Source organism: Corvus hawaiiensis, chromosome 15, assembly GCF_020740725.1.
Source record: "Corvus hawaiiensis isolate bCorHaw1 chromosome 15, bCorHaw1.pri.cur, whole genome shotgun sequence".
In the NCBI taxonomy this organism is placed as follows: domain Eukaryota; kingdom Metazoa; phylum Chordata; class Aves; order Passeriformes; family Corvidae; genus Corvus; species Corvus hawaiiensis.
The window spans coordinates 14,690,729-14,715,911 of NC_063227.1; the positions used below are offsets into that span (position 1 = coordinate 14,690,729).

Below are 25,183 nucleotides of genomic sequence, written 5' to 3' on the forward strand. Positions count from 1 at the left end.
CCCAAGCAAACTAAAAATATATTTTTTGAAATAAACTGCTTTTTGAGTGGTTAATTCAAAATCAGATGGATTACTGCAAGATACTCTATGTGATTATTTTTACTGTAGGGACTCAAACTACCTACATATATTTTCTCACTGAGACTGGAAAGTCTTAATGCATTTATTTTTCCTTCTGTTCAGGTGATTTAAAATTTGAAAAAGGGACCAGTGGATCAATAATTTAGTGCAGTCAGATGAAAAGTGCCTTAACCTGTTGGTTCAATTGTAGGATATTATGGAGTCTTACATACTGAACAACTGCATTTATATTGTATAATCCAAATTCAAAATAGCATCTAGTGGAAGGAAAATTGGCCTTTGTGGAGGAAGTGAACATCTGTGTCTGCTCCTTTTATATTGTATAGAAAGGTCTGATCAGCATAAAATAATATTGTGGGATTATTCCTCACTCATCCCTCACACCACTGTGTTAGGGCTACAGTGAGAAGAGTTTCAGTTAAAAACACAAGGATCTTAAATTATGGCTGTCACAGAGATAGTTATGTGAAACAATATCCCAAATCAGTCTGACTAGATCTCCTAAAATATTTTCAGTCAATGACCTTACTAAAGATTTAGGAGGACATTTAGAAAAGTCAGTGCTGCTACTGCAATAATGTACTAGAGTGTAATGAATTTCTCATTTCCTGTGACAGACATCTTGTCTCATATTCACAGTGCTGACTTGGTACCTTTGGTAGCAAAGGTTGCTTGTATCTTCCTAGATGGCCAAGGCTGCCTGTGTGTTGAAGTTTTTTTTCTTATTCACAAGCAGACCACTATTAATTTTCCCGTTTTTTGTTTTTCTCTTTTTGCTGTTCTGTGAGTTCTTTTACTCAGAGTTTGAATTAAAATGCAGGAGACCAAGAATCCTTGTTCAGACTTAGTTGTTTATTATGTCTTATCAGTAATACAGCTGCACGGGAGCATGCCTCCAAGGTAACAGGGTGGAAAATGGCCGTGAGTTCTAAATTCCAAGCCTTTTAAGGTCTAAATTAACCAATTATGAAAGACCAAGTAACTTGTTCTTATTTATAATCCAATTGCTAACTTTTCATGTCCCGCAGTGTGAGGCTCTTGACCCAATAGCATAACCCCTAGATTTGTGAAGAAGGAGGAGAAAGGAAGAAGATGATCCACACCCAAATTCGTCCATATTGTAACCTATTATTACCTATATCCCCTAAACCTAATTTTCTACATCTCTACATATCCCACCCAGTGATACGAGTTTTAATTACACAGCAACAACCTCAGTGTTATCACACAATTTAGGGAGCCTTTCCCAGGGTTTTGGATCGAATACAATGTACTTCTGAGGATCACTGCCTCTCAGCACTGACAGGCTGAAATTCTCAGAACCCAGGGTTCCAGCATCCACTTGTGCACATGTCACAGAGATCAGGTTGTGATCACTTTTTTGATCCATTAGGAAATCCATTCCAGATTTTTCTTGTTTTTTCTCTGCAGTTACAGAAAGGAGCAATCAAGAACTGGTCAAGTTTTTGTTTTCTAAAAATTAATTGTTTAAAACCACAGTTTTTATTTAAGTGTTAGAATATGGTATCTTTAATAAAGGACTGCCTGCTTCTGGATCTGTTTATAAAAGGAAAACAAGGAGATGATTCCCTTCTCTCTTTAGTTTTATATTAAAATTTCTAATCTGTGTTATCATTGGAAATGACAGCAAATATGGGAACACACTTTTCATGTTTCAGGAATGCCCTTCTCAGTATCTGCCACTTGCCAGGGTCTCATTGTGGTGGGGTTGGAATAAATTGGTTTTCCTGTGAAGGACAAAAGCAGTAAGAATGGTTCTCACTGAAACTTCTGTAAACTTTCTGCTTGTTTCAGTGATGGTACAGTTAACCATGGGTTTAATGCAGATGGTATTCGTGTGTAATTTGATTAACCATAGCAGCTGAGGAGATGACAAGGGTGTTGTACAAACCAGTATTGATCTGTTCAGCATTTGCTTTTAAGATCCTGTGTTAACTTCAATTAGAACTGTTAAATTCTCACTCCCCTTTAATCTCTTCTCTCTCAAGTGGAGAACAACTTTCTTATTTCTTAATTCTTAGAAAACTATCTAGCCCAAAAGATGTAACTTGTAAAAAATCATAGCATATACTGTGTTTTCTCAGCATTAAACTCAGAGATGAACATGACTGAAAATCAATACTGTGCTTGGCTTGCAGCCTTGTCATTTATTGATTTACATGTCGTTTGTCTCCATAGAAAATGCAATCATTGCTTAAATACAATACAGTATTTTGCTAATAGGATACAAATGTCACCACTGAGTAAAAAAGGTCACACTTGCATGTAAATGATTGTCAACCCAATCCTGTGCTTGTTGCTGCTGTTATTTTGAAGAGGCTGTCAAGAACTGGGAGGCCTAGGTGTAATTCTGCTGACATTAATGGGGGTTCAGCTGTTGATTTAAGTGGCACCAGTACTTCCAGTTCTCTGGACTTACACAGGTGCTTTGTGCTTCTTTAGTTTTACAGAGCTCAGTCAGGTGGGATTTTTTTTTTGGTTGTTTCTAGCTTTGGAGCTATTGAGAAAAATCTTCACATAGAAGAAAGGGAGGACAAAAAGAAGTAGGAATTCAAGAAAGATTGCTGAATTTTTTGGAAGAGCCTAATGCCCAATGCCATGCAGGGAAACAAACTTTCACCTCTGTTATAGTAGGATGTGGAATGGCCTTAACTCTTTCACATGATAGCATGGTTATCACTTGATAAATGTGTTTGTGCCCAGGTCTGGCACACCATGTTTAGTGTGGGAACTTAGATACTTATGAAATACATTTACCATCTTCTAATAAAGGAGAATGACCCAATTCACTTTAAAGCTCTGGGTGTCCTGAATGAAATCTCCCTTTGTGAATAAGAAGTATAATGACACTAATAGCAGTACATTTATATAGAGCTTTGGGAATTTGCTCCTGTTTGCATGAAGATACTTTTCCCCAGTGTGGCTAATCTGAATAATCAGAAATGTAAAGCTTCGTAATTTAATGTACCTATTTTAATATTAATTTAAATTTTAAAAGACTAGGATTTAATACCCTTGGAAGTCTGTTTGTCCAACCATGTTGGTTAAAGATTCAATATCTGTTTGTTAAAAAGCATTGAAAGTTTATATTTTTGGTTTCTTAGCATCATTAGCTTCTTAGCTACTTTGTTCGGAAGAAAACTTTTGACTATTCAAGGGTCAGGAAAGTCAGTGTTGTTGGTGACCATGGCTTTTTTTTCTTCTCTTAGCCAACTTCCAGGATTCCCTTGGCTAAAATATTTTAGTCTGTATCATGAGTAATACTGGGCTTTGTACTTCCGACTGGCCTTCTGTGCAAGAGGTGTTACCTTAGTCAGTATTTTACTGATCCTGTGACAGTGTAGCCCATGGTCAAGTCCATTTTCCTTCAGCCCACCCAATGGGACCTTCAGCCCAATCCCCTTTGTTCATCTGCACTTCCTCTTCCTGGTCATGGTCAGAACAGTGATAGGATCCCTGCAGGGCAGCCGATCTTAAACCCTCCCAGCAGGCTCAGGAATGTGGGCCTGAGCTCCAGCTGCAGCATTTGGAATGTCAGTGGGGTGTTTTCCTTTTATTTTCTTTCTCAAAGTTGTTTGATAGGTGTACGTTTGAGATTTCACTATTGAAATAAGATGTGAACTTCTATATGGAAATAATAAATATGTAAAATGGTAAATTGATGGGCAGTTAGTAGAGTCTTCAGATAATTTCTGTGTTATATCTGGGCCTTTGAGAGAAAGTTTTTCAGTATTCAGCACTCTCTTCTTAGCCTTTTTTATAGTCACCAAACAGACTCTTCTTAAAACCACTTGTTCTATTTTCTTTCTTCTTTTTTTCCTTTTTTAAAAAGTTTCTTGATTTTCCACATCAGATTTGAGCTAATTCAAATCAAGGAGCAAGGTGGCTGAGACCCTAAAGTCAGTGGCTTTTTATTTTCTTCTCAAGGGTGGTATTGTTTCAGTGGCTGTGATTCTAATTGGAGCAGTATTACACACTGTGAGAGCAGATTCAGCCCATCTAGGACTCTGCATTTTAAAAATAAAAAAAAAAAGGAAAAAATCCCCCAAAACAACAAACACCCCCCCCCCCCCCCCCCCCACCCCCCAGCTGCTTGATTTTTCCAAAGAAATGCACAGGCAAGCCTGTAGATATCCTGTAACACTGATTAAATGGCCAAAGGATTTTCCTTACAAGTCTCTTGCAACATTCTGTTTTGAATTCAGTTTCCAAATGCATGTCAAGTGCTGAGGAAGGTAATTCCATGTGAAAAATATAAAATTCTTTAAGATACTTTTATGCCAGCTGTTCTTTGTCCTAATTTTCCTAAAGGAGAACTAGTCTAGAAATACTCTCTCTACCCACTGGCCACCTCACTATCAGTAACATGAAGCTGATTAAAAAAATAAAAATCAAAAATAATATCTCCTTCCTGCAGGCAGCACATGCACACACACACAGAGAAACCCCTCAAAACTAGGTAAGTGTGAGCTTTTATCAAAGCTTCCTTCCTTCCTTTTAATTATTAATATTTCAGTTGCACCTGAATTTTTTGAAGGATAAATATCTTCTCTCTCTCTCTCTCTCTCTCTATATATATATCCTAATTATGGATACCTATGTATCCTGAAGATCATCTCTCTGTCTCTCTGAATTGATGGCTAAATATCTCCCGAAGAAAAGGCTCTGGCCCCCTGTGTTGGAGGAATACACAAATACCACTGTCAGGTTACCAGTGCAGACCAGCCCAGGGTCCAGCTGTTCAGGCTGCTCGTGCAGCTGGGAGCACTTGTTGTACTGGTGGGCTATACTTGCTGTGTGTTCAGATGCCACAGGATGTAGGAATGGGGTATCAAAATTACAGGGATTTTTTTCTTGATTTATCAAACAAATTATTTATGCATGTTTGCAGCTCTAATGGGGGTGTTTAATAGAAATTCTTGCCTGTGTCTCATAACTTGTCCTTCATTAGAATAAAAGGCCAAACCAGTATAATATATGTAGTTTCATTGATTGTACAGTTAGATTTAGAAAAAATATGTTTTGCCACTGATGAGATTTTCTACTTAGATGACACAAAATATAATTCTCTTTGAGTAAACTGCAGATTTTGAAATAAGTTCTAATAAGCTTCTGATAAAAATCATCTTCCATGGATCTCATTTCATACCAGTTTAAGTGTTTTTCTCAATTGGACGCTACTTCAAATGAAGGAAATGAGCAGAAGAGTAGAAAACAAGGAAAGCTTGCAGTATATCTCACAAAACCCCTCTTTTGTGCCCTTTATCATGGTGCCATTGGGCACAGCTTGTCTCTATGTGACTGCGAGCTCCAGCCCTGTCTGAAACCCTCAGCACAGAGTCCCAGGTTTGTCTAAGATAAATTATCTGCTGGTATTTTGAAAGCAGCACTTAAAACATTTGTAGTGTAAGGAACAGGCTCTTCCCTCTTAGAGTGCTTGGTGATAGCTGAGAAAGTCACAGAATATTGCAGACAGCTCACAAACACGAAAGATTTGTATTGTTCTTCTTCCTTTTAATCTGCATTCATTTTTGAAGCTACCAGACTGTCTGCATTTGGTTGACTTTATCTTTGTTTCTCATTAATTTAAGTTTCCCATTTCATGAAGCCTTACTTTCTACTTTAACTCCTTTTGGTTGTATTTTTTCTTCTTGCCTGTCCTTCTACCTGCCCTGAATAATTTTCTGTTTTCTAGTGCTTGTCATTTTCCTCCTGCTCCGCTGTTGCAGTGCGGTTACAGAGCCTGCTACCAAACTGGCAGAGAAGAGGACAGAGGGAATCAGCCAGCCAGGATCCAGGCCATGAAGCGTTGCCAGTGGTTAAAGAAGTTATCTTGGCTTTGGAGCAGGGGCTCCATGTCAGTGGCAACTGGCTGGTAGATGACAGTTCAAAATCCAGCAAATGGAGTTTGAAAAATTGGTTTAAAGCACTGTGCATCTGCTGATCTCATATCATTCATTTTGGTGTCATGTTTGTGGCTGGCAGTCTTTGATAGAGGTGAAGAGAATATAATCAGCAAATTAAGATGGGCATTGGAAGCATTTGGCTCACATGAAGAAAGGTATTAATGTGCTAAAGAACACCTGCTTTATAGAAGAATAGCATCTGTAATTTAAGGGATGATTTTTTTTTTTTTTCTTTTTTTTTGTCATATTCCAAGAAGTGTGTACCTCTTTATAAAAGCAGTTTGGTAAGTGCCTGGAACTATTCTTTTTGAACAGCATCAAACACTTAAAATAAAACTCAGTATCTTCTTTTGGCTACTCCTTTGGCAGCATAAAGTTCTACTAATACCAGTATTCCGTCACTACTTTTTCAATGGGAATGTGTGCTTTAGTCCAAGTAATGGAATTACATGGTAATAGTGCAGTAGCAGTGAGAAGAATCAGTCCAAGACACTTAATTTGACTTGAGCCAAGCACAGACATTTTCCTACCTTTTGGAGCTTTGTACAAGTTTGTGAGCAATAATTTAGTCCTTACTTTAAAAAATGCTCTGCCACTACTTGTACAGATTTAATATATATGAGATATATATCAAGGAAAAAATTGTATTAGACAAGTACAACTCTCCGATTCTCAACACTTAACATAAATAATTGCTGTACTATGAAGATTTCAATGGGGATTGCCACTTTTATAATTAATACTTTTTTGTTTCAACCTCCTTACTAATTGAAAATGGGCTTTCAACACAGAATGCTTTGAAATTGTGTGAAGAGATGGAATTGGAAATGAACTTAATTAACTACAAACTGTCCAAATCAATCAGTGTTTCACAGTGCCTTTGTAATATACAGAGTTCATAATTTACTTGGGACTTGCCATAATACATATGCCATAATTGCAAAGTAATCATGCTAAGAGTGTCCAAAATTTAGTGTTGCGCTCTGATGCTCTATTGGAATGAAATGTCTATGGTTTCACGCACCAAAATGGATTGGGGGCAAAAGGGTATATTTTTCCATTAACCAATCAGAGAACTTCTATGAATTAGGGCATTTCTCCAAGTGTGTCAGGGCTTTCAGGTGTTAATAGTTAGAAAAAATCCTTTGAATTCAATGTTCAAGCAGTCTAGCATTTCAAATGGTAGTGTTCTTGCTACACTATCCGTATGTTTGCAGCATGAAAATGGTAAGTTTATATAAGATGATAATGGAAAATAAATCCCATGGAAAAACACTTGGCAAAATTTCTGTAAGTTTTCAGAAAGGTTTTGCAAGTAAAGCTTCTGCAGACTCAAGGCTTTTGAAAATCTCTGCCTGATATTTTCTGTTGGGATTGAGATTTGTCTACAACTTTACAGATTTTTTTTCTGTACACAAATTTAGTGACTTTTTACAAAAATAGGACAGTGCTTAGGTTTGCCTTTGTACCTTGTGAATACCTTGGTTCTGGCTGTACAGTCACTCTGCTTAAGTTTTCAGTGCTTCTCCTAGAAACTTTGGACTTCTTTGTGCCTGTCTGTGTTGCTCAGATTATTGACTTGGTAATGCAGCCTGGGGTGGTTATACCTGGCTTCCCCCATCAAAACTTACTTGATTTGAGCAGTTTTACAGCTTGAAAATTCCTTCTTTGTGTTGTTCCCCTACATTTCAATCACCATTTTCTGCCCTTATTTTTCTCTGGCCTTTAAATCTCTGATTTCCATTAAACAAACCTTTTGTATTGGGGATTCTAAAAATTCCAAAATTTTATGTCTGACTCAAGTCTCAAAACCTCTGTACTTCCAAAGTTTCTATTTTGATTTCTCATCTTAAACTGAGATCTTCTAGAAATTTGATTACCAAACTTCTGATGGGCTGGAAAAATATATTCATTATGAATGCTCCATGATCCTACTCCTCAGAAATCCTTTTGACTGTGCCACAGCTGGTAATGATAGTCTCTGGCCATGGGATACAGGACTACCAGGAGTCTGGGACAGTGCTGAGTTCTGGCCTTTCTGAATTAAGACTATTTCCAGTTTGCATGTGATTTTTTTTTTTTTATTCCTGACACTGATGGTGTAACCTGATTACTCTGATGTGGTAGATTTGCTATTTGGCTGGTATGAAACCTCCCCTGTCCTTCTCAAAGAGAACTTGTGAAAATGGACCTATAGTATATTTATTACAGATGTTTTATATATTATATAAGTAAAATAATGCAAATTTGCAGAACTGGAGAGACGATGCTCATTAGTGATAGCTGCCCAGGATACCAGGTACTGCCACATCCTTGTCACACCTAAAGCCATTTTTATTATGGTCAGCTGCTAATGCCTAGGCCTTTTCATATGCAGTGGATGAAAAGGTGTGTTATGCTGACACTGTGGAATTTTTAAGTGATTCTTGTGTTTATTATTTGAAATTCAGAGGGTGACAGGACTGCTAACCTAATTGAAAGTGGTTTTGCCTGATTAATTTTATGGACTATGTTAAAAAGGTTTTGATTTTTTGGCTGGTTTAAAATAATCAGAATATAGTGCTTTGCACTTGTCATTTAGGGAACAGAGGGTGCTGCTTTATTCACTTGTGTAGATTGCTTGCTCTCTTTGGTATTGTAACAGAACCTTCTGGTAATGACAGTAGCCTTCTTGAATGTGTTCTATTAACAGGACTTTATGAAAACAGAGAAAAAGTATGAGTAATGTACTTAGCCTTGCTGACTGTTTAGAGGAAATAAATGCTTTCTAAACTATGGAACAATAATATAAGAAAATAAACTGACTTGTGCTGCTATAAAATGGTAATTGCAAGGTTAAAATTTAGCCTTCTTTCCCATACCAGGAGAACTATTAAGCCTCTTATTTTCCCTTCCCAAGTTGTCTTTTATATGTGCACTCTTGGAGCAGATATCTAAATGAAAAAGTTGGTTTAGGTAGCACCCCTCCTTACTCAATGTTCATATGGAAAGTTAGCCAGTGCTCTTTAAGGTTGCTTATCCTGAAATCTGCTCCCTGGAGACTCCTTCCCTCTCTCCTACTTTTGTTCCCTCATTTGCTCCCCATTTATTTCTCTCTCCAAAGGGAGACTGCCAGGCTTGCTGAGGGCGTGATGCATCAGTGTGAATGCAGCCACTTGCAGATGTCAGGAGTCCCACCTGAGCAAAATTCCTGCTGTGTGACACAGCATCCCTTGTCAAGGGTGGGAAAAGATCCAAGAGAAAGCTAAGAAGCTAATGAAGTAAAGCTTTTTTGATTAATAGCTCGAGACCAGACTGATGCCCTGTCTGAGGCCCCAGACAAGGATGGGCCAGTCAATCACATCTTTTATTTCCACAGAAACTCAGCCTTCATGGACAGAAAATGGAAACGAGGCACTTTCCCCTCCCTTCCTCCAACACTTCTCCAAAAGTTATGCATTCCACTGGTGTCCATGGTCTCTACACGTTTACATGAACAATATATAGTTCACTTCTTATCCATTCTTTTTTATAGCAGAAAATCCCCCAGGATGCAATTCTTGGGATGAAGCTTTTTCCTGCCTTCCTGAACATTTGCATTTATTTCCTGGGATCACAGGGGAGGAAATGCCATCTGCAAATATTCCAAAGATATTCCATAGAACTTGTTGCTTATTCCATGGGCTGATAAGAGTGATTTGTACCTCTGTAGGAGATGTGCCTGACATTTTTTCCTTGAAGTCTGTGGTAAGGAAGGTTTTGATGTTTGGTGAGCTGTCAGGTACTTTAGAGAAGGGATGTAGAGCTGGGCATTGGTAGAACTCCAGTTGGTGTCTCCTCCTGTCAATGAGAGCTCTTTGCAGTGGTCTGGGCATGCTAAGCTGGCCTTGAAAACACCCAGTTGAACAAGCTCTTTTTCAAGTGATATAACAGATGAGCACTTCTCTTAATCCAGCCAAAATCATTATGCTTGGGCTATTCTCTCCAGACGTTCACCAAAATGTGCCTGTATCTCTTTTGCCAGCTACCCGTATGTCAGGTTTCTTTAGCTTGGCCCAGCAGGGATTAGCTGGCAGGATGGAGTCAGCAGGAACTGGACTGGCTGTCCGGAGCAGCGTGCAAGGAAAATGAGAAGTTAAATATCCAATGAGTGGGATATAAAATGGTGTCCAGAGAGCAGAGGTCAAAGGAGCCAGCAGGCACAGAGAAGGGATCGTGTGGCTGCCAAAGAGAACTGACTGTTCAAGGTGTGTAATTCATATTTATGTAGAAATCACTATGCAAGCTGTCTGGACAGGGAGGCCAGTGATAGCTGAGCAGACACATACCTGGGACTGAGCCCAGCCTGCAAGCTCAGGGAAGTTTCCTGGGAAGCAAGTACCAGCCACTTTTTTGGAAGGATAATAAGGTGGCACTTACTGCAATAGGGACAACAAGCTGTCCGGTTATTAGGAACTGCCAGCTGTCTTCAAGTGTAGCACTGCTGCCATCACAAATAGAGAAACTTTGCCCCTGATACCAGTAAGCCTGAAAACATGAATATTTGGAATATTTAGTGTCCCTGTTTACCATAGCACTGAGCTAAGTGCTTGGACAGGTGAGTGTTCCCTCTAACAGTCAGTGCAGCCAGTAAACAGACATTTTGATGAACAGGCAGCGAAGCACTGCTGTGCATGGGCAAGTCACTATTGATTTAAGTAATCTCATGCCCATAAAGGATTTTTTCATCACTTGCTAAGAAACAAGAAGCAGCAGATAAAGATGAGTTTCATCAGAAGGAGGTTATTGCTGGAAATCCTTTTGCCTTTGAGTCTAATGTGTGAAAAACCAGACAAGTCTGCCTAAACAGAATAAAACAGAAAGCCAGATAATACCCATAAAGCTTCCAGATGCTGCCTTTTAGTCCTCAGAGCCCCAGAAACAGATGAAGGGCAATTCAATTGCCCTTAATGATACTCCACTGAATACATGCTTTATTTCAAAAAGCCAGCTGCTCTAAATGCCATTGACAAACAAAATGTAATGTACTGGTGCCAGTGTCCATGTACAACTATACACCATTTTAGGCATTTTGTGGCTTGTAAGCGTCAAATATTTCACCTTGATACACAAATGAAAAGCTGACAGGGCACAACAGTGATATGGAATACTTCCTTTAGATTTATTTTTAATTCCAGATTTGTTGGTGTCATATAACTGCAAAGAATATAATAATTGTGTGTTTATTTATTTATTTTTTTAAATAACCAAAGCTATGCAAAAGAATGATTCTTTGAGATTAAAATAGAAGTTTCTGTGAAATCTTACATCATGTCTGTAGTCAGCACTGGTGAGGCCATGCCTCGAGTACTGTCCAGTTCTGGGCCGTTTATTTCAACAAAGACATTGAGGTGCTGGATATGTGCAGAGAAGGGCAATAAAGCTGAAGGGGGTAAAGCCATGTGAGGAGCGGCTGAAGGAGCTGAGGGTGTTTAGGCTGGGGAAAAAGGGGAGACCTTATCACTCTCTGTAACTCCTTGAGAGGAGGGTGGAGTGAGGTGAGGGTCAGCCTCTTCTGCCAGGCAGCCAGTGACAGGACAAGAGGACATAGTCTTAAGATGTGCCAGGGGAGGATTAGGTTCGATATCAGGAAGTATTTCTTCACTGAAAAGGGGGATCAGGCATTGGAAGGGGCTGCCCAGGGAGGTGGTGGAGTCACCATCCCTGACAGTGATCAAGAAATGACTGAGCTTGACATTTGATGCTGTGGTTTAGTTGACAGGGTCAAATGTTGGGGTAGAGGATCTTGGCGGTCTTTTCCGTGATTTGGAGGAGGATAGATGGAGGTCTTAACAATTCTATGTGTCATGCTAAGCTGATATCCTGGGGGGATTTCTTCAGAGAAAAAAATCTGCAAGATGCAGCAGTGTAGTTGTGAATGGGTTTGTATTCCTTGCTGTGTTGTAAGCACACATTCATGTGGGAATATGGATATAGGTTTGAATGCAAGTTTAAAAGGAAAAGTTGTTGTCACTGCATTTTAGGAGATTAATATTTTACAGAAACTAAATTTGCAGTTGCTGTGCAGAGCTCACAAAGAACCAATAATGAGGCAAATGTTAGCAACCACTTCACAGGGATGAGTTTCTTTATTGCTAAGGAAGTGCTGCAGATGAGAGTTTTAGTCTCTCCTTTGGGTCAGTAATATTACCTAAGCAGGCAGGGCTGAAGCCTTCTGTTACTGCAGAAGTGGTGGGAATCTTTTGCTTGGCAAAGGGTGTTGGTTTGGGTGAATTTCTGCTATCCCAAAGGCTGTAGAATTGAACCAAGTCCCTCAACCTCTCCCAGGCTAACTCCAGTCTGGAAGCTGTGATGTACTAGCAAAATGTTGTGTTGTGAGACAGTAATAGCAGGAAAGGGATTTTAGATGTTAAGTAGGTGCTGTATAAGAAAATAAACTCACATCACTGAATTTCATATTAAATTTCTCTTGCAGCTTACTGTCATTTTCTTTGAGAAGGCCTTACACACTCAACTGAATCTCATAAGAACTGTGATAGAATTAGCTAAGAAGCTTGTTTTCATTATTTCACATTATTTCACTCATTTTACTTTATCACTTCATGATCTCAGTAATTGTTCTCCACTTCATTTAAACTAATCAAGTATTTGTTATGGTCATTCTTAGTTTAGTTCTTTCTTAGGAATCCCTTGCTTCTTTAAGATATTGAATTGAGCTAAATGTCTGGAATAGCAAGAATGAAGGGAGAAGGAGAGTCAACCCAGTGAATATTCTTTGTGCTGCTCTTGGGCATTTATGATCTGTAACTTCCACTGAAATTAGGTGCACTATGGAACTGAACTGCTAGGAATGAATGACTGTGACAAGGGCAGAGAGTGCATCTCAGGCACTCTCACTTAAAAGCCTTATCAGCCCAGAGTGTAGGATGCTGTTGACTGACTGTTAGGGTAGGTAGAATATAAATGTGAGCACTGTCACACCCCATTATCTTTAAAATAGAGTGGGTTTGACTATACTGATTTTACAAGTAGTATATTTTACCATTTATTTGGGAGTCCAACATTACTGTATGTACAATTTTTGAAAGTGAAAATACTGAGACCTTCAGTTCTCTACAAGCAAATTTCAGTAAATCAGTACATCCTCTGAGTATGACAAAACAGTTAAACTGTTGTTTCAAATTCTAGATCACACTGTTTTCATCACTCTCTAATCTCATATTCTCCTTTAAATTATAAATTGCCCAAGTGGCTTGGACTACGCCAAGGGAACTTTTGGGATGTATTTAACATGGTTTTATTAGCTTTACTGGAGGCTCAGGATATGATTTGGTGTGTTGGAGACATATCTGTATTCAGTGATGCTTCCCTCAGGATTCATTCTCTTTAATGAACAGTGAGAAACGGTGGCAGTGTGTGATGTACGTTTTAGCATGGTTGATGAGTTTCTGCAGTTAAAAAGTATGTCATTGTTATTTACTCTGTGTTATTTACACTGCAAGCCTCTTGGAGGCCCCAGCCCCATTGCGCTAGGCAATGTAAAGGTACAGACAGTATCTGTATTTTTTAGCTGCTTTCCCTGAGAATTAGAGGCAAAGGTAAGACTTGAAAGAAGTGTGAGTCAGACTTCTTCCTCATCGTCAAGTGGAGTTAGCATTCTGGGGCATGGCATTGGCTGATACATGATTGATGGTAGTGTGTTTAATTCAGGGATTCTTGTCATTCTAAGAATTGTAACATTAATAGGCTCTTTGCTGACTTTGTCTTCATGATCCCATTTTGCTGTCTGGCAAAGGAAAGGGGGCTACTAAGTAAATTTAATATTCATTAAATTCACTAAATCAATCCTCAGGAAACAAGACTACATGATGAAGGGACAGTCTCTGGAACAGAGTTGATCTGAGCTCTGCAATGCTGGTTTTATTTAATAATAAGTTAAGATCTGAGTGTTATTAATGGAAGTTTGGTCTACTTGATAACACCTCTGAGTAATGTACTTTTGTGCAGCCAAAAATCAGTCAATTTAGTAAATTCTGAAGTGCATTTGTTAAGAAATTAAGAAGGGCTTTTTGCAACAAAAATGCTTTCCAAGGGCATACATGGTTTTATAAACATTGCGTTTTCCACCACTGTCATAGTGAGAAACACTGAAAGGCAAAGACCCGTTAAAACATCCTAACTTGGTCTTAATGCCAAAATAAGCCATCTTCCTTAAACACGCTGAATGTAACTCAGTAAAGAACAGATACCTCAGAAGAATATGAATGCATCACCATAGTGCTTTTTTTAAAAAAAAAAAAAAGTTAGTGGGGTGGAATAGCATTTTATGTACTTGACAGAGTAATTATATCTATTTAAGTAGATGCATAGGTTTTGTCTACGGTGGTAGAATTTTTAGGTCTTTGTAAGTAATGATCCAAATTAATCAGTTGCTATGGCTCAGTATTCCTGAATATAGATTATCTTCAGGAACTGTAACAAATGAACCCCATATAAGACAGGGTTTCACTAAAGCCTTTTCTGATGCTTTTAGTTTTGTGTTGCTTCTTTTAATTGACTCTAAGGCGAAATTTAGCTTGAAATGAATTATTTCTAAGTCATATAATATTTGGACTAAAATGATATTGAATGTTGGAGCAAAGCACCTTTATGGGTGCATTGAAACCCACTAAGATTAGCAGCTATGAAAAATTGTTATTGAAGAGCTTGACTTGGTGACTATTATAAATTTTATGTAAAAACCTTAAAAATTGTTATGTATTTCTTGCTCTCAATAGGTACAGAGAGGACTTTATCAAAATGTTCGTATAAACTGAGAGTCTTTCCACGATGGATTCATGTGGTGGGAGATAAGATAGAACTGAGCTACAGGCTGTGGGACACACCTGCAGAACACCATGGCAGAACCGAGAAGCTTGTCTCCGCCTGACCCTGGGGGGAGGAGATGCCAGCCGGCAGAGCCCTGCGGAGAGGAGCCTGCTGGAGCCTGCTGGATGGGTGGGCAGCACGTGATCACCCCCATATAGGGACATTGGGAAAGTGTGCTGCTGACGTGGCAATGTGTGATAGGTCGCTTAGTGAAAAATAAAAAAAAAACCATATAAGGAAATACTGTGTCTTGAAGAAGTGTATAAAAACCAGCTTGTTTCTCTCAATAAATGTTTCAGATTCCCTGTCGGTCTCAGTCTGTGCCGTAGTTGTTATATCAGATTCAACCCAAAACTTTCTAAGATTAACCACACAGAAAAAGTTAAAAGTGGCTTAGCTACATCCTCTCCTGTTTCAGTGGAGGCCTGCTGTGCCATGGAGACATAAAACCACAACTGCTAAATTACTGTAGTGCTTTTAATGCATTCTGTATTTATTATTAGGAACTGCTATCATAAGGAGACACACTAAAACTCTACTTTTGCATGGATATCTCCTTTTTTAAATATTTTCTGAACTTTATATTTAAAGCTTTACTATGTCAAATTTTCCTGTTGTGTTTTTAATAATATTCTAATAACTAATTGAAACTTATCTGAAACCTAATCTTTTCCTACTGTGCTGTAAGAATTAGCTCAATTTCCTAAACAGACATAGTGTTCTCTTTGATTGTTCTATGTGTAACAAAACAGACTATGTAAAATTCTGGAGCAAGTATGTGAGGGTATACTTTAATGCTACAGACCTAAAAAACTCTTAGAAGTAGAGTTTAGAAAGTGATTCTTGTTGTGACCAGCTAAATTTATTGTCTCTTTGGTAAAGCATGACTTGCCATGCTCTGCACTGGAGTGAGAGAAAGATGAGCTTCAGTTAGTGCTGAAGCATCCTGCCATGTGATGTGACTAACACCTGCTGTGTGGTTGTCCTTCTCTGCCTTTCCCTGAGGAAGGAAGAGCAAGCACATTTGGGAAATGCAAGAGAACAATTTAAATGCGCACACAGCAGCCCTTCCTGCAGAACAGATGTATTGCAGCATTCTGTAGTAGCTCGCAGATGCTATCCTGGTCCAGTACAATGCTATGATTGACAGGAGAGAGAGTGTACACCTTTATCCTGGTGGGAATCCTCTAGCCTGATGTGTGATAGGGATATTTATTTTTGTGGAGATCTTAGAGAAAGCAAGTATTCCATGAGCTTTCCTAGAGGTGTGAACTGAATTCTCCAGTAGCTGATTCCATTGCTATTGTGGCTGGTGCCCAATCTGGAAATCACAGCTTGTTGGTTTTTTAGGCTTAACTCTGTGTAGTACCTACTATTTCTTCTCTTTTGCTGTAGGTGAAAAGACAGATAATCCCTGCAATTAAAATTGTGTATCACCTTCTAAGAGACCAAAGAGAGAAAAAGGAGGAAAGGAAAAAAAACAAAAAAACCAAAATAACTACCAAAAACTCCCATGAAAATATACGCAGATACAGCTACAGGAAGGTGACTACCCATGGGTCAGAGTGGAGTGAAAAGGTCAGGGATTGATTGATGCTTGTAAGCTCAGTGGCTGTTATCTGTGCCTCTGTTCATTGATGAATTGCATAGAAGACAGGCTTTCTCAATTGTTACTCTGAAGGTCTGTGGACTTCTTCTATAATAACCCTGCTATCTTTATCCTTTCTATATAGCCCTCAGTTCCCAGAGATCTGCACTACTTACTCTGTGTGCCTGTACTTTCTCATTTCACTGATAAACTGATATCCTTTCAAGGATAAACTAGACTATTTCCTTGATAACATTTTTCTTGGAACACAGCAGGTATTTTCAGTACCTTCAAGGTTTAAATTAATTGGTATACATCTTTAACTATGACTCTTAAAATAGTTGTAACTTGCACATCACAGCCAAAATCTCAGTGCCAAAGGTTTATTGATGTTTGATGTTACTTGCTTGCTTTTTAAAAATGCAAGAAAGAAATTGGCATTTCTTATCTTTTTTACTGTGCACTTCCAGATAAGTGGAAACAGTTCTATCTTTGTTTCCTGTAACAAGGTATTGGATTCTGGCAAAAGGGATAATTCTAGAAGCTTAAGCACCCCTTTCCAACCAACTCACTTTTTGGTATAGCAGAGTTTTTGGTTTTTAAACGAAAACAATGCCCATTTAAAAAAAAAAAAAAATTAAATAAAACAGGTAGGAATGCAAGCCCATGTATACAGCCACATATATACATGTGTATATCAATGTACTTAAAGCCACCACTGACTATCGTTAGCTCATCTGCATTCACTTGAATGTGTCCTCAGACTTTTGGACTGTGAGTAATAAAATGCACCTGGGCTATGCAGAACACTGAGAGATTAATGCAGACAGTGTCCTGACAATTTGCTTGTCCCACTGAACATTTTGGAGATGTCTTTCACTGTCAGGAATTGACTCCAGTAGTCATAACCTCCCAGCTGGTGTGTCAAAGATGCTCACCTGGCAGTTATGCTATTACACCACCAATACAATACACTTGTTGTCCCACAAAAGCTCAGCCCTCATCTTCATTATCAATACCATTATTTTTTCTTTAGTTAAGAGATTGATTCCTTTAACATTGCAGAGTGGAAGAAATAAACTTCTTGCAGATCAATAGCATAGCATTCTTTCTTTGCTCAGAAAGTCATGGAGAATGCAGTTTTAAATTGCTTATCTTACTGACTTAATGGCTAAGGTAGAAAGAGCAGAAACCTCTGTTTTTATTTTTTACTTACTTATTTATTTTAATTGTCATCTGAATTTGGGCTGCCTACTTGCCATTAAGCTGCCTTAAAATCATCCAATAAGCATCAGTTTGGCCATTAAAGTCTTGCTGCTATAATTTTTTTCTGTGTTGTGTTGACATTCCAGTAGTTTAAAAAGAAACATCAGAACACCCCAGGTTCATAGGTCAAATCAATTTGAAAGTTGGATGGCGCACTGAATGCTATTAATGGAAAATTGATCCTGAGAGATAAAGCTCATTACCTAGGAATGCATAACTGGAGTATTACCTCAGCATAGGTCTCTCTGTCCTCTATAGGAGTAAAGTTACCAAATGCACAAGAATTTTTATTTATATATTTTCTCTAGGAGGACTTTTAGAGGAGATTGCAGTGGACTTGTATGCAAACTGTTAAAGGATCTGTTCAGTGTTTGAAGTAGCAAAAGAAAATCCATCCAGAATTTTCTCTAAGTATGAACTGACTGAATAAACTCTGAAGGTAAAGACTGAGTAAACAGCCAGTATGGGGCCTCACTGGTATATAACTACTACTCCTCTGGAGAGCAGGTATGTTCTAGAAGAATTGGCATGACTTAAAGCAGAGGGCATCGCTTCAAAATCTCAGGGTAACTACATAGTTCTGGGGTTTAAAATTGTGTAAGCAAATTGTTTTTCTGCTGTGCTTCTCTGTCAGCATTTCTGCTGGGTGTGATTTTGTGTGTGTATCTTAACCTTATCCCAGATGCAATTGAAAAGTCCTTTTGTGTTGGGCCTGTCACTCAGACGATGTGTCATTGAATGCCATTACCGCTACAGGTGTCCAAGCAGAACCAGTGTCTTAACTGGAGTTCCTTTGTCTGGAATGCTCAGACTAACAAAGGAGGAGCCATTACAGCCTATTACAAGTGAAAGGATCTTTCCCTGGACTCAATAAGTGGTGCAATTTGTTCAAGAATTCCAACAAAGTATCCTAAGTGCGTCCTTAGTGCTGCGCTGTAGACTCTGGATGCCTCCCCTGCTGTGCCCCTTTATTTAATCCTCATTTCAGTTAGGTCATTAACATCATTTCTGTCTCACCTCTGCTGCAATCCTTTATCTCTGGTTTGAAAATTTAAGCATCATCCTGCCAAAAGAAGGGTCTCTGTGCAGTTATTTGATTTTAAATTTACACTAACTTTTTAAAAGGAGTCTTCTTTATACCTGGGAATTAAAACTTACTGATTCTGGTAGAAATAATAGCACCTCTAGTGGTATTATGAATGTCTGGTATACATAGTGGTAATTCCCTGCTGTAAATTGACGTACAGCAACTAGTCTACCTCTTGTCTCATTGACATAAAAATCAAGTTGATAAAATTCAAAAATAGAAGACAAGAATTGCAGTGAGCTGTTCACCAGAGGTCCAGACTGCAAACAAGATGCCCTAGGCACTCATGAAAGATGTAGACTCTGCCTCCCTTTGCCCAGTAGGGTCATGTCCAAATCCTTTCACCTTTAAATCACATTGCCTCTTGCTTCGCTATTGCATCTTGCCCTTGTTTCTACTTTGTTGCTGCATTGGAGACTTCTATTGTTCCTGAGAGTAGAGAGGAACATTTATTAAGAGAGATTTATTTGGAAAGGTCAGACTGTACATTACCTCAGCATTAGGTTCAGTCTTCAGAATAATGATTTCATGTAGAACACTGAGGTTCTTCAGACTTCTCGCTTATTTTAAAATATGGCTTTGAGGAATCGAGCGTATGTCAAAGTGTGGTAAATAAGTGAATCTCTGGTCAGCTGAGCGCTTCCGAAGCCCTAGAATCTTTAATATTTTTGTTCATTTATTTGCATTAAATCTTGATTTAATTAAAGAATCCTGCATATTTTTTATATTTTAAAAACAGCAGATCTCCCTGAAGTACTTTCTGCTCCAAATTAGAATTCAGATGGCTTCCCATTTCCTGTTTTAGCAAGAGAAAAAATTATAAACATGCGATCGGCAGAAAATACTCATTTCTTATGACTATAGATGTTCGTTTAATCATATACGAATGATACCAACAGGCTTTGTTCATGTCGCTGTGTTTTGTGCTACAATTCATTAGTGCTTCCCAATGAATTCAGTCATAGCTTCTTTTTCAGGACTTATACTATGATAGTAATAGAGCTGTTGTAAAAGTCCAGGGTTTGAAGCCAGTGTTTTCAATTTTGGCTTCATTGACAAGGCCCTCATTCTACTTGTTATAGGGCTTTATGCTTGCATGTTTTACTAAGGTACCTGTTTGTATGTTTAACAATACAGCATATAGGAACTGTGGCTCTGTGTACTAACATCTGGAAATTCCTGTATATGCCAGACATGGTATGAACACAGATCAAAAAGACTTCTCCTTTAAGTATTTGGTAGGATACAACAGATTTAGATGTACAGTGACATTAAGAAACAGTATTAGCTGTCTGTGTACTTATAAAATAAATTACTTATGCATTGTTAAAACTTTTGTGGGCATCATAGTATGGTTTAAAGAGCTGTTGAAGATGTATAATGTAATATTTTTGTGGATATTTATGGGATGTCTTCCCTGTGTTAGAGCAGCTGGGGAGAAAGTGCTTTTTAAAAATGTGACAAGCAGATACAAGATGCTGGGGTCATGGTCTAACCTTAGGTGGGGGTTGACCTCCTGATATTCAGTAGGAGTCAAGCAAGATAGAGGTTTAGAAGGACTTCGAACATGTAAATGAGCAGCTCAGGTTTGAGGTAATAGGAAAAGGAGGAGGTACCTAAAGAAACTGTTTTTCCTACACACTCTTAAGTTTGGAAAGTAGTGTTTTCAGAGACTAGTATGAAAGTTGGCATAATTACATACATATTTTGCATGTCGTGCAGGGAAGTTCTGTAAGGGTTTGGTGTGTTCTGGATGTGAGGTACTAGAGAGAGGTTGGATGTCTGAAGAAAAGCCTGAGCCCCAAGAAGTGGATGGAAAAGGAATGCTGGGAAGATTGTAGACCCTTTGTTTTATGGGAGAGAGAAGGGAAGATGTTAGGGGTGAATGAGGGTTTAAGGTCTCTCTCCTAGTTATTTAGGTAAGAGGAGAGATCACAGATGCAGCTCACTCTTTTAGTATGAGCAGGGGTGGATCTGGAGTCTAGAGAAGAATGACAAGACATCACAGATAAAGCCTGGGTTGTGTTTGCAGAGGAAACATTGGAGAGCATGGGGGACAGAAGAAGGGCAGAATGCTGAAATACTCTTGCTAAATGTTGTAGAAAGGGTGAGGATATGGAAGACTAGAGGTGTGAAGAATAAATATCAGAAGAGTTGAATCAGAAAACTGAAAGGCAGGATTTGAAAGAGAACAATGCTTTGTGTATTCAATTTTACTCCTCTTTCTCTTTTTTTTATCTCTCTACTTATTTTACACTGTTTTTACTGTTGTCAGCCCTCTTTTTCAGCATTTGCTTGCTTAAAATTTATCTGCTGCCTGTTCTCTTCCTTCACTCAAGATACATTGTCCCCAGGTTTTACCTTTTTCTCTGCATTTTTTTCACCCTGCATCCCTTCTGTAATACCTTCTTAGCCTGTATTTCTTCAACAGCAAATCCAAGTTTTTTTACTCATTTCAGAGCTCTCCAGCATACTTGCTTCCTTTGTCTACCTGTGTGTATTTTACCCATGCTTGGCCTCCTTCTTCTTTGGCAATGTCTGTATTTGATTTAACATCTCAAAGGCTTCTTTCTTACTCTCTCACGAGCATGGAGAATTCTTCCAAGGCTGATGGATAACTTAATCTCTTCTTTTTCTACTGCTATTACACATAAGCAGCAGAGAAATTACCAACTGAAAATAGCCTTCTGCTTTCATTTTTGTAGCAATTATGGGATGCTGGAGATGGGATGTCTGCTTCCATCCCATCTCAGGATACTAAAATGAAAGCTAAATAACGGTTGTAGAACTATTCAAATTTCTATATCAAAAGTTTGCTTCTTCACTATTTTAAACTGCATAGTCTCATTTTTCTCTGTTCAAAGTGAATGTAAAATCATAACATAAAGGAACTATTCAGGATTGAAGTTGATGGAAAAATTGGGCATGAAACTAAAAAAAAAAAAAAAAAAAAAATTAAAAAAAAAAGTCCAGCTGCCCTTACCTTTAGCACTTAACAGAATCTGTCATTTTGTCAGTGGCTGAAGGAAACATTTTAATGAAAAAAAAATCAAGGAGATGCACGTAGTATGTGAATGATAATTGAAAATTGCTTGTTTTGAGACTGACCCTTGAAACCTTAATAAAGACAGTACTCGATTTTCTACTCCAGTTGGGATTTTATATCCCTCCCACCACAGGGGTGTTTGGATCTCTGCTTTGCTTAAATCCTGCAATATGATTTACAGAGATTAAATAGACTTCAGCACACCTGCATTATTTATAGTATATTATGCTTAGATCAAGTCTAACACAAAAAGTGACTTGCCAAAAGCAACGTAGAGATCAATGGCTTAGCTTAAAAGTAAAATTTGGGAAGCCTCATTGCCAGCTTCCTCTCTGCCTACTAGACACACTACTTACTCCATAAATGCATGATTAAAAGATTGCTCTAATGTATGTCTCTACTTTAAAAAAAACCCAAAAACCAAACCAAAACCAAAAAGAACCCTGAAAAAGAAATCAATCTCCTTGGAACCATTTAATAACACCAGGGTGACAAGTTTTTAATTGTAAGTCAAAATGAATGAGCGTATTACTCACGATCTGTGTCATATCTGTTTTCATTCCTGAAACGTGACCTGTCACAAGTGAAATATTTAGTGGACAGTACAATGAAGTCACTATTTATTTATGGGAACCTGTGAACTCTGATCAAGGAGGAAAACTGTTGTCCAAACTGGCACTAAAATGAACGCGGAGCCTTAGCCTGATAGTCTGTTTTGTGCCACCTACCATTTAACCATGACACGCCTGAGCACTGCCTGGGTTTACTTCTGTTCTCTTCTTTCCCTCTACATACAGTGTCTCTGTAAGCAAGAAAACCAACCTAGGATCCAAAACTAAGGGGCACATGTGCTTATGAACAATTTTCTATCAGAAAATTCAATCAAGGTTCTTTTAATCAAAACATTAATCTCTCAGACACCTATCACAAAACTTAGAGCAAACCTGGCTGCCATTCCTTCTCTTCAGTCGTTCTGAAAATGCTTCTGAAAAGCTATCAGTGAAAGGTCATTGCAAAGAGAGGCAGCGCAGATGCTGAGAAACCATTCTAAACATGATGAACTTGATATTTTTTGTTGATCTCCCTCTGTGAGTTCAGTCCTTTGGGGAGGCAATGAAATAGATTTGAGCAATGCCAATCAATAAAGTGAAAATCATTGTAAAACATAGGCCATACATACAATAATGAGAGTTATTCACTTGTACCCAAAACCAGGTCTGAGTCTGTTTTTATTTAAGGGATCTGCAAAGCTGTAAGATGGCAATATTTCGAAAGAAAAGCGCTGTGTTCCTTCTTGTTTAGGTGACAGAGGAGTTGATTGTAGATTTCTGGGAACTTATCCTAGACCACGTTAACAATGAAGTCATTCAGATTCCAAGCTGTTGGTTTGCTGCTGAATGCAAACAGAAAAGACAGTGATATCAGCTCTCAGTATTTTGAGGCCATTATTTGGGCTTTAATTACAGTCAACACCTTCAGCAGGCTCTAAAACATTCGTAACAGCTCAGGGCACTGCTCTGCTCACTAGAATGTCTGCAGCCATTTTTTAATTTATTGACCTTCACAGTTGCAAGGTCCAGTGTAAGTGAGGATGGGATCCTTCCTCTCAGCTTCTTTTTCCCTTGTGCAGTTTTGGGTTTTCTTACATGAGGTGTGTTTCTCTCCTTCCTTTGCTGTAATTTGTCATTTTAATATTATATGATTTTTTTAAATGGAGACTTCTCCAAATCTTTTTCTTTCCAAACTGAAATTGTGTTGGCATAACAAAGTGATCTCCTGTCAGTGACTTTATCCAGGATACATTTGTTATCATCATTCCTGGACATGATGTTAATTAGATTTCTCTGAAGCCTATCTTGCGGCAGATGTTTTAGGCTTACCCTTTACCATGTATCTAAGAGGTAAGAGACAAGCTTTCCTAGGAACAGGGCTGTTTGTTGTATGATGGAGATCCTGTTGGCTTTTTAAGCACTATACTTTTCAAAGATCAATGAAACACTGATGTTTAGTTGTAATATCAAGCAATTCATCTCTATGCATTAATAATATGGTGCCGTGTTATTGTAGAGTTCTCACTGTTTGATGGAAAGGGTAAAAATTAGAGGTTTTTTCCTTTTTCCTGTGTAGTAGTAAACATCTGCATGCCATAAAGTGTTGGTTACAGCCAAGAAATGTAATGTCTGGGGCACTCACTGCTGCCTACGTGAATATTTCAAGCTCACATGCTCCCAGGCTTCTGCACACTGTTTTGAACAGTTTCTTCATGCCAGAGCCCTGTATTGAGGTTGGTGCAGCACTGCCCATGTTACTGTTCTCTTCCTCTCTCTAATGAGATGCCAAGCTCACCCGAGGAGTAGAATGTGCAAAAATAAATTGGGAGATGGTAAGGACAGAGGAAAAAAATTATACTGATGAGTATAAGTGAATTTAAAAAACCTAAGTAAGCAGGCTGCAATCAGGTCTTCATTCCATGAGGCTCTGAGCAAGACCCCAGGCACCACCTTGCTTACAGGCCTCTTTCAAGCTGTTTTGGCAGTGCCAACAGCCCTTTTTTGCTGCTGACCAGGGACAGCAGGGAAGTCCATGCCAGAAAGCCACCTGTGTCTGACTGCAGATGGCCAGGGTGGCTTCCAGTCAGAGATCCTCGAGGCCTTGCTCTGTACTACTAAATAAACTCTTTTCTGCTTAATGAAATGGGGACCTTTATGTGATCCTGACATCAGCTGGCACAGGCTTGCTGTGCCTGCCCTGTGTAGTGCTTGACCTGTTCCCATTAGATTTGGGTGGGGGCATCACCCCTGGGAAGAATTTTCATCTAAACCTGCTGCCCTTTGCATTGCCTCCTTTTCTGTTCCAAATGGTTATGCTTCCAAAATTTGGATGATAATGATTGCTGTTCCCTCCCACATGGCCATATCTTACCATCTTCTTTACAAGTAATTAAAATCCTTTATTCAGGGCCTACATCATTTGTATAGTTCACTCCATGGTCATCCCCACTTTGTTGTGGGCAGTGCTGGGACTGGCTGGTTATTTTCACCCCACACTCAGTTGTTTGATTGCTGCAGTACAGAGCCCTGATGGGTAGATCTGGTGATGAAATAGGTGTTGCCTGGCAGTGCTGTTCCTGACAGCTCCAGAGGCCCCTGCTAACCCAAGTGGAAAGGGCAGAGAGGGTTGGTGGTGAGAGTCCTGCTGTCCTGCTGCACTAGATACTCAGCTGTTTCCTTTTGTGCTTGGAAAACCAGTACTGGGAATGGTGCTGTGAAAAATTCATAGGATTAAGGACAGAGGGCAGCCTTCTTCCAGGAGAGAGTTGATTTATACCACCAGACAAAATA

General features: G+C 38.8%; 1 long non-coding RNA gene across 1 annotated transcript in view; it reads left to right on the plus strand.

The window, feature by feature from the left end:
* Positions 1 to 15,412, plus strand: part of LOC125333963 — a 55,709-nt gene extending 40,297 nt beyond the window's left edge. The window contains exon 3 of the long non-coding RNA XR_007207029.1: positions 14,765 to 15,412. This is a non-coding gene — a long non-coding RNA (uncharacterized LOC125333963). The remainder of the gene's footprint in view (positions 1 to 14,764) is intronic.
* Positions 15,413 to 25,183: the final 9,771 nt, after the last annotated feature.